A 12,467-nucleotide genomic window follows, 5' to 3' on the forward strand; every position below is an offset into this window, starting at 1 on the left:
AGCCGCAGCCGCAGCAGCAGCAGCAGCCGGGGCGGTGGTGGCGGCTGCCGGCAGCTGTCAGCGCCCGCTCCGCCGGCGCCGACCACCGCGGCCCTGCCAGCGCCTTGCGGGAAGCGCTGGGTCCGCCGTGGTGCTGACTCGCTTCTTCCTCGCCTTCCCTCCCTCTCTCCGGTCCTCTCTCCCCCCCAAAAACCCTTTTCCTTCCTCCCTTTCGCCCGCCCATCGCTGACATCCTCCTCCGGCCGCCTCCCCGCCCCGGGCTGCGCGGCCCCCGCCGCCCCAGCGAGCGCTGCGCACATCGCCCGAGCTGCAGCACCGAGCGGTGAGCGGGGGGAGCCGGCCGGGCCGGGGCCGGCGGGCCGGGACCCGGGGCGTGTGTGTTTGGCTGTGGGTGCGTGGGGTGTTCAGCTCCTCTCCCTTCTCATCCGCCGCTGCGCAAACAACAAAAGGCTGCGCGGGCCGCCCGGTCCCCCCGCAGCGCCGCCGCTGACAGCCGGCCCCGTCCTTTCCGCGCCCAGGGCGGGGTGGCTTTTTGGGGAGGCTTTTTTGGGCGTTTTGTCAGTTGCGCTCGGCGCTCGGCTGCGGGCAGGGGTACGTGCCTCGGGATGGGGATCGGCTGGGCTTTGTCCCCGTTTCCTCTGCCGGCTCCCCCCGGTGCTGCGGCGGGCGCCGCCCTGGGAGGGAGCGGGCAGAGAGGGCTGGGGAGGCTCCGGCCTGCGGCTCCGGGCGTGCGGCGCTTTGTCTGCGCTCCCCCGGCGCCGGGGCTTCGCCGCTGCCAGGGCGGAACTGCTGGTGGAAGGCGAGGCGAGGACAGGTCTGCTTTGGGCTTTGTACATAGTGACCGGATTTATGCATTGTAGGTCACCTGCCGGGCTGTAGTCCGAGGCGATTCATAGACTTAGGTCTTGCCTGGATTTCTGCACCTCCAAAATAAGGAAAGCATTGGTTAGAAACGCGTTATTCTAGCAAAAAATACATAATTGATTTAATTGATAACTAATTGTATCTTTGGAGTGGAGATTGATTAGAAGGACACTTTAAAACCTTACTTATTTTGCTTTGGTCTTTCTGATATTTTAAGTAACAAGATGCCAGATTTGTAGGTCTGCATAGCAGTTGTACGTAATCAGAATAAGGAAACTTCTTGACACTTTATTGAATTCTATGTTCTAGACATATTGAAGCACATTTTAATTGCCAAGATGGTATCACTTAGTATAATACTCTTGTGTGGCTTTTGAAGGTGGCTAAATCAGTGATGGTGCTCTTAAACCTTTTGGTGGTTTTTTTTTTTCGTTTTAGTGATTTCCATTAGTGGATATGATGTAAAAGTAACATCAGTACTCAAGATACTGGTCATGAAGTCAGAATACAGACTCAGAAAACAAAACTGGCTAGGAAAAAGCAAAAGTCTGTTTCTATAGTTTACTTTGAACGGCAAAATTATGAGCCAGTGTCATTCATATAGCATGCTTTCATGTTTACACATAAAAATACAAGAAATTAAAACAGTTAAAATTCATTTTTAGCTGTCTTGTGCTAGACAGAAGGTTTAACAACAATTGCTCTGCAAAGTAATTGTCTCTTTCACTTCCACTTTTGCATTTGCTCATCACTTAAATAGGAAACTTATGCACAAAGGGTGTCCATTGGAAGCTAAAGATGAATTGTTGAGGTTTTAGACAGCTTAGCATTTTGATTAAAAAAAGAAAAGCCCAACAAAACTGAAAGCAACACCTTTTAGAATGCACTGTTCATTTAAAACTCTTTTGGAAAATAGCTTTATTTTAATTGGGTATGAATTCCAAAGCTTCAGCGAAACATGATAGAGGATGTTATAACCCCAGGATTACAGATACAATTGGAAGTTACACATTCAGCATTTACTGGCAGCAGAGAGAAAGCTGATCCATCTGGTGAGGCTGAGCAGAAGACCTTGTAAGTCACTTGCACAATTATTTTTGTGACCACATGGTTTGGGAGGACCTTTTCCATGAAATTAGAACAGCTATGGAGAACTCTGGCAGTTCCATTTAGGGAGACATTTCACATAGTGGAGAAGCATGTGGGTAAAGGCAGGGAATTTAAATTGTCCATTCCTGAAACTCGCTCACCAATGCAGTATCACTTCTGCATCATGTTGCAGTTAAAGTTTGGCAACCTTCATGTTTCTGAAGGATGAGGATGGAGCTGGACAGTTCCAGTAATCAGAAGTGCTAGCAGCAATTTGAGCATAGATTCTCTTTACTTGCTACCATATATAACTAAAAAAGAGTATAAGGTTACCCCCCAAAGGTTCTGTGAAGTAGCTTCATGAATTGTTTGTCAAATTCCTATGATATGGTTAGTAATGCCTTATTAATGGAAATTGATTCTTTTAAAAGGTCTGTGTTTGACAACAGAGGACTCACATATATAATTTGAAATTAAATATGCAGGAGTCAATCTGAATGTTTTTGACATAGAACAAAATACACTGTACAGACATTTAAGGCATATAAGGACAATTGCTGCTTCCTGTGTTTATGCAGAACTTGCCATGCTCATGTCAGAAACCTCTCACCCATGTGCTGCTCATACAGTACACATATCTCTCTCTCTCTATCTTTTTCTGTATGCACACATACCTACATATGTCTCTTATTTAATTGGGAATTTGGGGAAATACTGTAGCCTTATATTCAGCTCCGAGTCCATTTAATGCAGCTTCTGTTTCTCTTAAAATGTGGGCTTGTGCAGTTACTCTTTCATCTCTTCTTCTGTTTGACTTCTCTGGCAGACATGCAATTGAATTTACTCTGGGATTAATAGCATCTCTCCAGTTGCATAGCTCATGATTATTTTAAAACTCGATTCAGTGTACAAATACTTGTAAAATAAAGTTTTTATAAGAGGAGTAAAAAATACAGAAATCTAGGTAGATTCATAAATAAGCAAAGTGTACTCTGTTTACAAAGTAAAATGTATTCAGTGTTGAAGAGCAGAGTTGCAGATAGTGATGGGGAAAAGCATGCTAGGTCTAGTTAAATTAACATTTTTTGTAGTCAGTAAGCCTCCAGGGTGTTGTTCAGTATGACACAACTGTTGTAAAAATGGACCACTTCCTTCACCATCTCAATAAAGTGGGTAGCCACAGGCTTTCTCTTAATTCAGCCTTCATAATATTTCATGTTTCCAAAGTATTTCTAATTGTTTTACAAGAACACAGTCTTTGCCTTGACCAAAGTTTAGAAAAACATTTCTTTTCAATGTTAACTCTGATTTTCCTTCAAGCAAAAGCATGACAAACATAATGTCTAAAATGTATTTGTTGTACCCAAGTACCAGCCAGAGACACCTTGTTCACTCTAAAAAGATTCCTGTTTGACTTCAAAGTAGAACTAGTTGTAGCAGTTACCCTGAGTCAGAGTCAGCTTCAGGTGTTCTTGAGGTAATAAAGTCTTCCCAGTGTTTGATTTAGTGAAACATTTTCCTTTCTGAAAGTAGGATGTAGAAGGAAGTGTGGTTCCTTTGAAAATTACTAAATAAATGCCTGACCAGAGAAAGGTGCCCTTTTTGTGACTTGGATTTGCTCAGATATTTGTTGTCGTCATCTTCCGGGATTTAAATTGGGCACTTCGCTACGGATTAGAGCCGGAGTTGCAGATGCTTTCAGTGATACAGGAATTACTTCCAGAGGGTTCTGTGTGAGGTGTTTGGTAGTCACCAGGCATGAGATGACCCTATACATGGGGCTTTTTGTGCTAGACAGTTAACATACTTATTATTAAGAGGCCATAATGAAAGGGCGTGCATGAGGGCTGAAGGTTGTATGTATGCTTCTAGTACCCATAATATATTTGGGAATGTGAACAAAGGATGAACACTAAAGCGCAGTTAACATTAGAGATGCTAATTTCTTTAAATGTGTAAAGACAGTCTCTGATAGTTGACAGTTTCTTCAGATTCAGTCAGCTAAGAAAACAGATGCAGGTAATAATATCCGTGTGTTGATTTAATCACTGTTTGTTTCTTTGAATCCAGTTTATCTCCCAGGGATGCTGCTATTTAACTGCAGTAAGAAACAATCTTTACTCTGGAAGCTGTATTTTGGCATTTGGCATGTATGTAGAATTAAAATGAATTTAGTTTGTCAAATAGTTATAGTTGGTCATGTTTCTTGCTGAAAATGAGGAATATGGGCTCATGCCATCTTATATTTCCAATATGCTTTCCCTCTGTTGTCTGCTTAAATGGACATATTTTGTACATGGTTTCTCAGTATCAAGTCTTCCTTACAAGTGAAAGCACTAAAATATCTTTTGTGGGTACACTTAAAAGTGAGCAGTTTCATATTTTGATTATTTTGTAAATACCCACCATAAACCCAGTTCATCATGTTTAGATTTTCTTTCTAGGACTATGTCAGAAACCTAGCTGATTTTATTAAGTTTTAGAGTGACTAGAACAAAGGATGCCACCAATCTAGTGGGTAGCACTGGCTTCTTTACATATCTGTAGGGTTGGGGTGGTGGCTAGTTATATTACATTTACTATGGGATGTACCCCAGCAAACCATTTCAAAAGTTAACACTGCACTTCTTACTGTTCAGAAGTTCAAGAAATGTCTGACATAAACCATCTTTTTGATACTACTTAAAAAGTTATATCTACAAGTTAGTCTTTTTAAAGGACAATACATATATTTTTCAGTATTACCAGATAAATTATTATCTTCATTCTTATCTGTGTTTGTATGTAGTAGTTAAGTAGTTAATGTTAACAAAAAATTAAGATTACTGGCAGTGTGCTGTGGTTTGAGCTTGTGAGCCATTCCTCAGTGCAGAGGGTGGTGGTTGAAGCTTTGTAAAGGATTGCAGTAACTGCATTCCTGCGCTGTATCTTGAGTTTGTTCCTTCCAGTGACAGTAGCTGAATGATTTGCAAACCATGTCATTATAGATTAGGGACTGGCAGGGAGGAGCAGGGTGTGTGTTGGTATGGTTCTGCTGCTTTCTTTTTGTTTTTCTAAACAGAATATTGTCTTAAGATTTAGTGCTTTTATGGATGTTCCTTTATCAAACAATGTCAGCCTGAATAACGTGGGAAAGGCACAGTTTCATCTTTGTCTTCTGGCTTGAGCAGCTTCCATTTCAGAGGCTGCTGTTACTCTGTCATCCCTCCTGTCTTTGCCATGAGTGGATTTTAGTATATCCCCACCTTTAATATTTCATTTGTTCATGTGCTTAAACTGGATGTTCCACCCTGCTCTCCCCCAGCTCCCAGTCACATTTAGTGTGTATTTAAAGGGAGGAGGGTTGATGAAAGAAGTGGATTCATCTCTCCCTCACAGTGGCAGAGTGCAGTCAGATTAATCCAACTAGTGGGATGTAATATGTGAGGACACAGGGGAGGTTATAGTTTTGAGCTAGGAGGGGCATTACAACCTCCTGTAATGTTTCTGTTGACAGAATAGGAATATATAATTGATCTCTAAGGATGTAGATGAAATGTTCTTCAATCTCAGTGCTGGTTTATGTAGTTCCACAGTCCTGCTGCTTGTTCCCTTGTCCTTGTTCCATCAACACAGCTTGCTGCATGGCAGCCTGGGGAAATAATTGTATTTTGGTTGGCCTGAACCTTTTTTCTTTTCTGTACCCTCACTTCTGACAGTAAAATAATCTAGTAAAAGGCACATACCTTTATTTTGATTTATTATGGACAGGGATTTATTATGGACAGTGAATGAAATGTGTGGCTGGATGAGGAGCACTGCCAGGTTAGGATGGCTAGCCATAGCCTTAGTGAGTGAAAGAGTGCTCAGGGTCAGGTGTTTGCAGGAAGCCAGACCAGATGATTCAGTCTCTAAATTCCTCTGGACATAGAAGGCAATAATGTGTGGAAAATAAAAGAATGTGCTGAACTTTATATTTACCATTTCCTTGGATGTAGTGGCCCAATTCAGTATAGTAGCATTCACTATAATGAATATTACTGTATTGAAACATGGAGGGGTGCAGAAGTCCTGATGATTGGCAGTGTGTTAGCTTGCATGATAGTGACCTAGAGGTATAAGGGAATGAATCCCCAGAAAGACATGTTAGTTTTGAGGAATGTTGTATTTTGGGAAGATAAGATGTGTGAACCTGAGGACTATGGCTGTGGTAAGGCAGAATTGTGTTTAACAGAGAGCATGTAATAAAACTGCTTCATAAGATTCTGGTCTGGAAGCATTCTGGAACACAAGATACTGGTCCTTGGTAGGCACTCCCAAGTGCTTAAGAAATCATACAGAGATGATATGTAATGTTTTCTTATGGTACAGACAGGTGTCATAGCCAGATGTCCTAATTTTTTAAAGAATTTGTTATCCATTCTATACCTTTTGAAAAAGACAAGAGGCACCACAGGGTGACTTTGTCTCAGAGTCTCAGTAATTTGCTGTTACTTAAATACATCTTTCCATTGTTCAGAAAATAGATAAAGGCAGATTAATGAATCAATTACTTTGCTTTTAAGTACTTTTTATTCAATTAGTATCAATTTCTCTCCCTGGAGTTTTAAGAAAAAAATCGTATTCTGCATGTTGATTTTAGCCCACACTTAAAATATTGCTGTTGGAATACATTGTTTAACTAAAGAAAAATACCTTGGGTTTGGAATTTGTGCTGAATGCAGGTGGACAGCAAAGATGCACAGCCCATTTTTGAAGGCAGCAGTTGGTGGGATTTGAATTACAGTGACTGCCTGTACTTTGTGTGGCCATTGAATCTTGATCCACACCCATTTGTTAGGATAACAAATAGCTTGAAAACATGCTTGCTGACTTCTGTTTTTTCTTTTCCTTTTTTGTATTGCAGCCTGTAGTGTGGCTGCGCATGGAGCGGTGCTTGCAAGCGCATGATATGGTGCTTTTAATGGCCTGCTTGTTTTAGGAGGCCACTGTTCACCCATCCTCGGGAGGGGCATGCTTTCAAAACACATTATCCAAGTGAGATAGTTTAAAAAACAGTATTCAAATGAAACTTTTAGCTTCTGTGTTTATTTTCCAGTTAGTGTGCTCTTGTTCTGTGTCAGCCCACCAGAAGAGCGGTGTCCTGCAGCAGGGTGGGGGGAGCTGTCACACGAGTGATGTGACCACAGGGAGGACTTCAGGAGTCCCAAAGGGACACTCTGTGCCCAGCACTAGCTAAGGTAAATCAGGAATGTGAAAGATCACTAGAGAAGGGGTTGGAACTATGGTTTGGTCCTCAGGTATGAGTGCACAGAATGTTAAGGTGCCTTTGTGAAGTGTTGTGTTAGGGCCTGCTCTATTGCTCAGCACCTCCTGACCCAGGAGAGTTCAGAACATCAGAATAAGGCCTCCAGATTATGGAGTACTCAACAAGGAAATTATTTCCAACCTTACAGCTAAGTCAGCTTTCTGCAGTTGTAGGTAAGAATCAGTGAGTGATACGCAGTTGTTTTTCTAGATGGTTGTATCATTTGCTGTCCTTTCTGTGAACTTAAATATGTAAGGTATAAAAAAATTCTCATAACTGGTAGTTGCCATTGAAAGTATTGGTTTTAATGTAATATTGAATGGGTTAGCATTGATTCTTTCTCAATATTAAGGATTATGCCTGAACAGTTAAATTGTGAAACTTTTTCTGTCTTTTTAGTGGTTTTGCATTTCTTTTTTTAATTATTGAAGGATAAGCAGGAGGAAGATACTTCCCCTAAAGCTTGAAGAGACACTGCACAGTTTGTGCATCTTAATGTGAACTATTAAATAGTTTCAAAACCTGATGTAAGGATTTGTTAAACCTAAAGGCTGCTGTGTGCTGAAACACTGTTAGTGGATGGTCCTTTTATGCCTGCAGAAGAAATAGCTTTTTTTTTCTTGTTTCAGTCCTAATAACCCTTTTCTTCAATGTCATCAAGCATGTAAGAGCATTGTAGTCAATACTCACAGCAAATTGTCAGCAGAGCTTCCCACATGGATCGAGTGATATGAGGCAAGCTGTGGCCTTCTCTGCCCTTCCTGAATGCATTTTCCAGATCTTTATGGCTATGCTATAAAAAGTAGATTTGGTTAAGATAATAGAATTGATGTTAGCAAGTGGAAGCTGATAGCATTTCTAATGTATTCTGGAAGACTGATTTGATGGGAACATTCCTGTACTTCTACTTAAGTGCTGTTTAGAGATTAGATAAATAGATAACATAAATGGATGCTTACTTTGATTAGTCAATAAAGCAGTTCTTGTCCAAAAATAACAATGCAAAATGAAAGAACTGGAGTTAAGCTGAAAAAATGTTTTGTCTACACTATTGAAAACTTCAAATTGCAAGACAGGTAGCTTTTGATGTTGCTGTATTTCCTCTTATGTTGTGTGCCCTAACCCTATTCCAGTCTCAAAATCTCTCACATCAGCAAGAACCAGCCTTATCAAAACATTTATCAAAATTCATTGACGACCTGTTTGCACAAGGTGGCCAGTCCATGAAGAGCCAAGTGCTATTTTCACACAGAAATCAATGCAGGTTCTTGGAATGTTGAGGGGAAAAACTGTGTAATTTGATAGTGATGTTGGATCTGTTACTCAGACTTTCTTGACAGTATTTATTTTAAAATACAGTCAAAATTTCCTTTCAATCCACTTAAAGTAGATAATTTAGGAAGCATGTCCTTGTAACTACAAAATACTAAACTACAAGACAATTTTTGAACAATTAGCCTAGATTTCTCCTGATGGATCTTTGATTCTTGTGACAAGACTTTTTAATAATTAAAGGTAATTATAACTACTCTTTAAGTTGTTACACCTCTGCCTTCTGATTCATGTAAGTAAGCTTATTCTGTCTTTATGTAACTGCTCTTGATACAGTCATGATCTTTTGGTTAAAGTGATCCAGTGAGGTGGGCTTTGTTGTCACATCTCACAGGAGAAGGCAAATCTCCTGTGGCCTAAACTGGTATGTTGTGTCAGTTTTATAGGGAGGGAAAAAACTCTCCTTTCTCAACATCCATTGGTGGCTGCATGAAAGTGTTTTACTAGTGCTCACAGAAGCTAAGGAAGTGCTGGCTTTGCAGGAGACCAACAGACGCTGCTTCTGTTGACACAACAGTGGTACAGAAGGGAGGCAACTCCCTTGCTCCAAGGGGTAGGAGACTTGGAGGTTTGCAGTCTGCCTGCCTTCAGAGATTCCATGGACATAACTAAAATTTAAAAAAATTCAGCATTAGATTTCACCCAATACTGCCAGACAGCAGAAGAGGATTGTGTTCAGTTTTATTATTCTGGAAGAGAATGGAGTTTGGATCTTGCCACAGGGTTGTTTCAGATTTTGAGTAAGGAAGTTATGTACCATCAGCATGTAACAGATGATAGCAGCCTTGATTAACAAAAAGTTTCTAAGCTGTCCCTTGTTGAAAGTCTGGCTTTTAGTGTAGCTCCTCTGGACTCCTGACTGGCTCTGTGGAACTGCCTTAGACACACATGCCTGTCAGATTGCTTTTGCACTTGTTTCAGCTTTGCCAAAGAGTAATCTTTGATGTGATACCAAATGCATAGAAGGGTCTTAATATCCATCCTAGTTTCATTTGAAATCTGAGGTATAGGAAGGGCTTGGGAATGTGTACAGAGAATGAATTTTTCTCTTACATGCTTATAATACATCCAGACCAATTGTAGTATCTAACACTTTTCAGAGAATCTACAGTGATTTTAGGATATGTTGCCAGTCTGTGTTTCCATCACTGTATTTTTAGGTCTTTGGAAAGGTAAAATGCAGTTGATGAGATGTGCAAAAAAGAGGGTACTTTGCCTTGATTCCTTCCACACAAATAATTGGAATGGGTGTAATAATGTGTAAGGGGCAGTCACATCATCTGAGGGTCTCTGTCTGCTGCAGTATGTGAACAGGAAAAGCAAGATGGGATTTGGCCTGCAGCGTTATGGAATTCCAGATATGTTTGAGTCTAAAAGAGATTTTGGAATTAGATGGGCAGGTCATCTGGACTGTCTGCAGTTAAAAGGATACAGATTTGCTGTATCATGATAATTGAAATGCTAGCTAGTAGCCAGTGTTTATTCAGTGCAGCACGGTCAAGGGATTGACACCATAATCTTTTCTTTAAGAGGGAGAATAATCCGTGTAGTTAAAGAAAGCTTTTATGTCACTGAATACTTTTACACTGTATACAGATTTTGAACTGTTAACTAGTTCAGCAGGAAGTAATACATTTCATGAAAATAGTTTGCTTGCTGCAGAAGGAAGAAGGCTGAGGACTGAAATAACTCTCAAGACATTTTTGCCAGCTGTCTTTGAAATGTGCAAAAGTATTTTTTTCAAACTAGTATTAAATTTGTTACCTTTAAGAATCCAGGTATGATTGCTAAGAAAGTGTTCATTAGTGTTGAAGTAGCGTGCTATAGAAATCTAAATCAAAGGACTCTGCAGCAGAGCAAATCTTCTAGCTTGTACTTTCTCAGCAGTGCAAATCATCTTAGCTTGTGCTTTCTCAAAGAGAATTGTCAGCTTCACCCTTGGTAAGGGTTTTATAGGAGCTATTTTTGCTATCATCTCTTTTTTTTTAGCAAATATGTTTTGTTAGTCTGAGTTTCTCTGCAATAATTTTTTCATTTTCCAAAGAATCTGAAGATTTCTCCTGAAAGGTATGATTTTTAAATTTTTTAATAGCTGGCCCCAACGTTAAAACATTGAAAGATTTATCAAGGTAGATGTACAGTGGCTGTGTTCTTCAGCTAAACAAGTACATAATCCTCTTCACTTAAACATAGTTTATTGCAGTGCATGGGCTTTGGTGGCCATTGAGGTTTTCTAGAGGCTGGCAGTGTTTTTCAGAGGTGGATGCTGCTGGGATGCAGGGGTAGAACGTGAGGCCACCGCAGCCTCTTCCCACTGCTGCCATGTGGAGAGTAGGCTGCTCCTGGCAGTCATTAGAGAAAAGCAGCAGCCTTGTTGGAGATGTGGAGATTTCTGCCAGTATTCAAGGGTTGTTTTTGTTTTACTCCTTTTAGTCAATCTGTCCTTTGCTTAATTTTAGTGTCCTGTGCATTTCTTCAGAAACCTCTGGGCTTGCCTTTAGAAATGCCAAAATTTTGCAAAGATTGAGTGTTTGTCCAGTTTACTTACCAACACAGACATTTTATGATGTTAAGACTGTAGGTGAAAGTCCAGATGTGATTCTGAGCTTTTCTTGGGATATGTGTCCTTGACATTAAAGAACTACAAAGGTCTTTTTTACAGGACATTTATTTACTTAGCATACCTTCACTTTAAACCAAGTGGTAGGGCAGACTTCTGCATTCAGGGCTAGCTCTCAATTGAAGGCTGGCAGGAGGAGCACAGCAAGATATTTTAAATTCAAATGCTTACTATCTGGTAATTGGTAGAAAAAGTGACTCCCCTTGGGGAGGGGGAGTTTCTCTGTAGCTTATTGCTGGTTGCTAGGTTGTGTGCAACTCCATCCTCTGCAATCACTGCTTCTGGTCAGTGATTTCCAGCCTCCAGAATGTGCTGCTAATTGTCCTCACCGAGTTATTTTTATTTTTCAGGCAGCTCGTGTACCTGTGTGTTAAATGCTGAAGGTGCTTTCTGAGCTCACGCATTTGGAAAGCCGAGGCAGTGCAGAAGTGCAGCAGTGTTCTGTTTATAGAACTGGGTCAGCCAGTGTGCCTTAAGTCTGACCTCCACCAGGACACTGCTTGCAGGTGCAGTTCCAGATTTTCTATTTTATGCAGATTCAAATATAGATGATGGGAAGAGTGATGACTAGCACTGGCAGGGAAGCTGCAGTCCTGAATATGTCAAGAGGGAAAAGCTACATTCCTCTGGGAGTTTAGGGATCATGTAATGGAACAAAATTCCTGACTATAAGGGATCATTTTAAGTAAAAGGAAGGCAAATCAGACAAAAAAGGAAAGATTATAAATATTCCTTATGGGAATATGACTTGTGACAGCAGAAATAGTCTCACAGGTAAAGAGAAATTTAACATCTTAAATTTGAAAAAAACAACAGATAATCATTGTTCTTTCAGATTTGGAGATTCTGACTGAAAGCCATAACAGCAATATAGTCCCAATCACTATTTGTTATGGGAGTGCTTTTACAAACACCTTTCTCAGCGTATGAAAGGCATCCGTGAGTGATTCATCCTTGTCCCTTGTGCTGTTGCTGAGCTGCCTGCAGGAGGGGTGCGGCTGATGCAGTGTTTGACACGCTGCTCAGTCCTTCCCAAACTGTTTTTCATCTCTTGCCTTTGTTGCTTAGTTTTTGTGCTTGGAACAGCCTGTAATGTTTTGATGGTTGTTTGAGAAGGCAGTTTTCCACATTAGGAAGATTAGCAGTTAAAGCAGCCTGTAGTATTTGAAGATGATGCCTTCCATGATGTAATGAGACGTGTTCTTGCTCTGAGCAGGGAATTAATGACTTGTAATTTGCAGCTCATACAAAATTGAAGCAAGTACGCGGCAGATG

General features: G+C 40.8%; 1 protein-coding gene across 4 annotated transcripts in view; it reads left to right on the forward strand.

The window, feature by feature from the left end:
• KLC1 (kinesin light chain 1) overlaps window positions 1-12,467 on the forward strand; it is a 46,556-nt gene continuing 34,089 nt past the window's right edge. Inside the window, exon 1 of one of the 4 annotated variants that reach the window (XM_066551524.1) lies at window positions 1-322. The gene's annotated coding sequence lies outside the window, so the exon portion shown is untranslated. The remainder of the gene's footprint in view (window positions 323-12,467) is intronic. The other 3 variants (XM_066551525.1, XM_066551526.1, XM_066551527.1) reach the window with 3 other exon arrangements.

The sequence above is a fragment of the Molothrus aeneus genome, chromosome 6, assembly GCF_037042795.1.
Source record: "Molothrus aeneus isolate 106 chromosome 6, BPBGC_Maene_1.0, whole genome shotgun sequence".
In the NCBI taxonomy this organism is placed as follows: Eukaryota; Metazoa; Chordata; class Aves; order Passeriformes; family Icteridae; genus Molothrus; species Molothrus aeneus.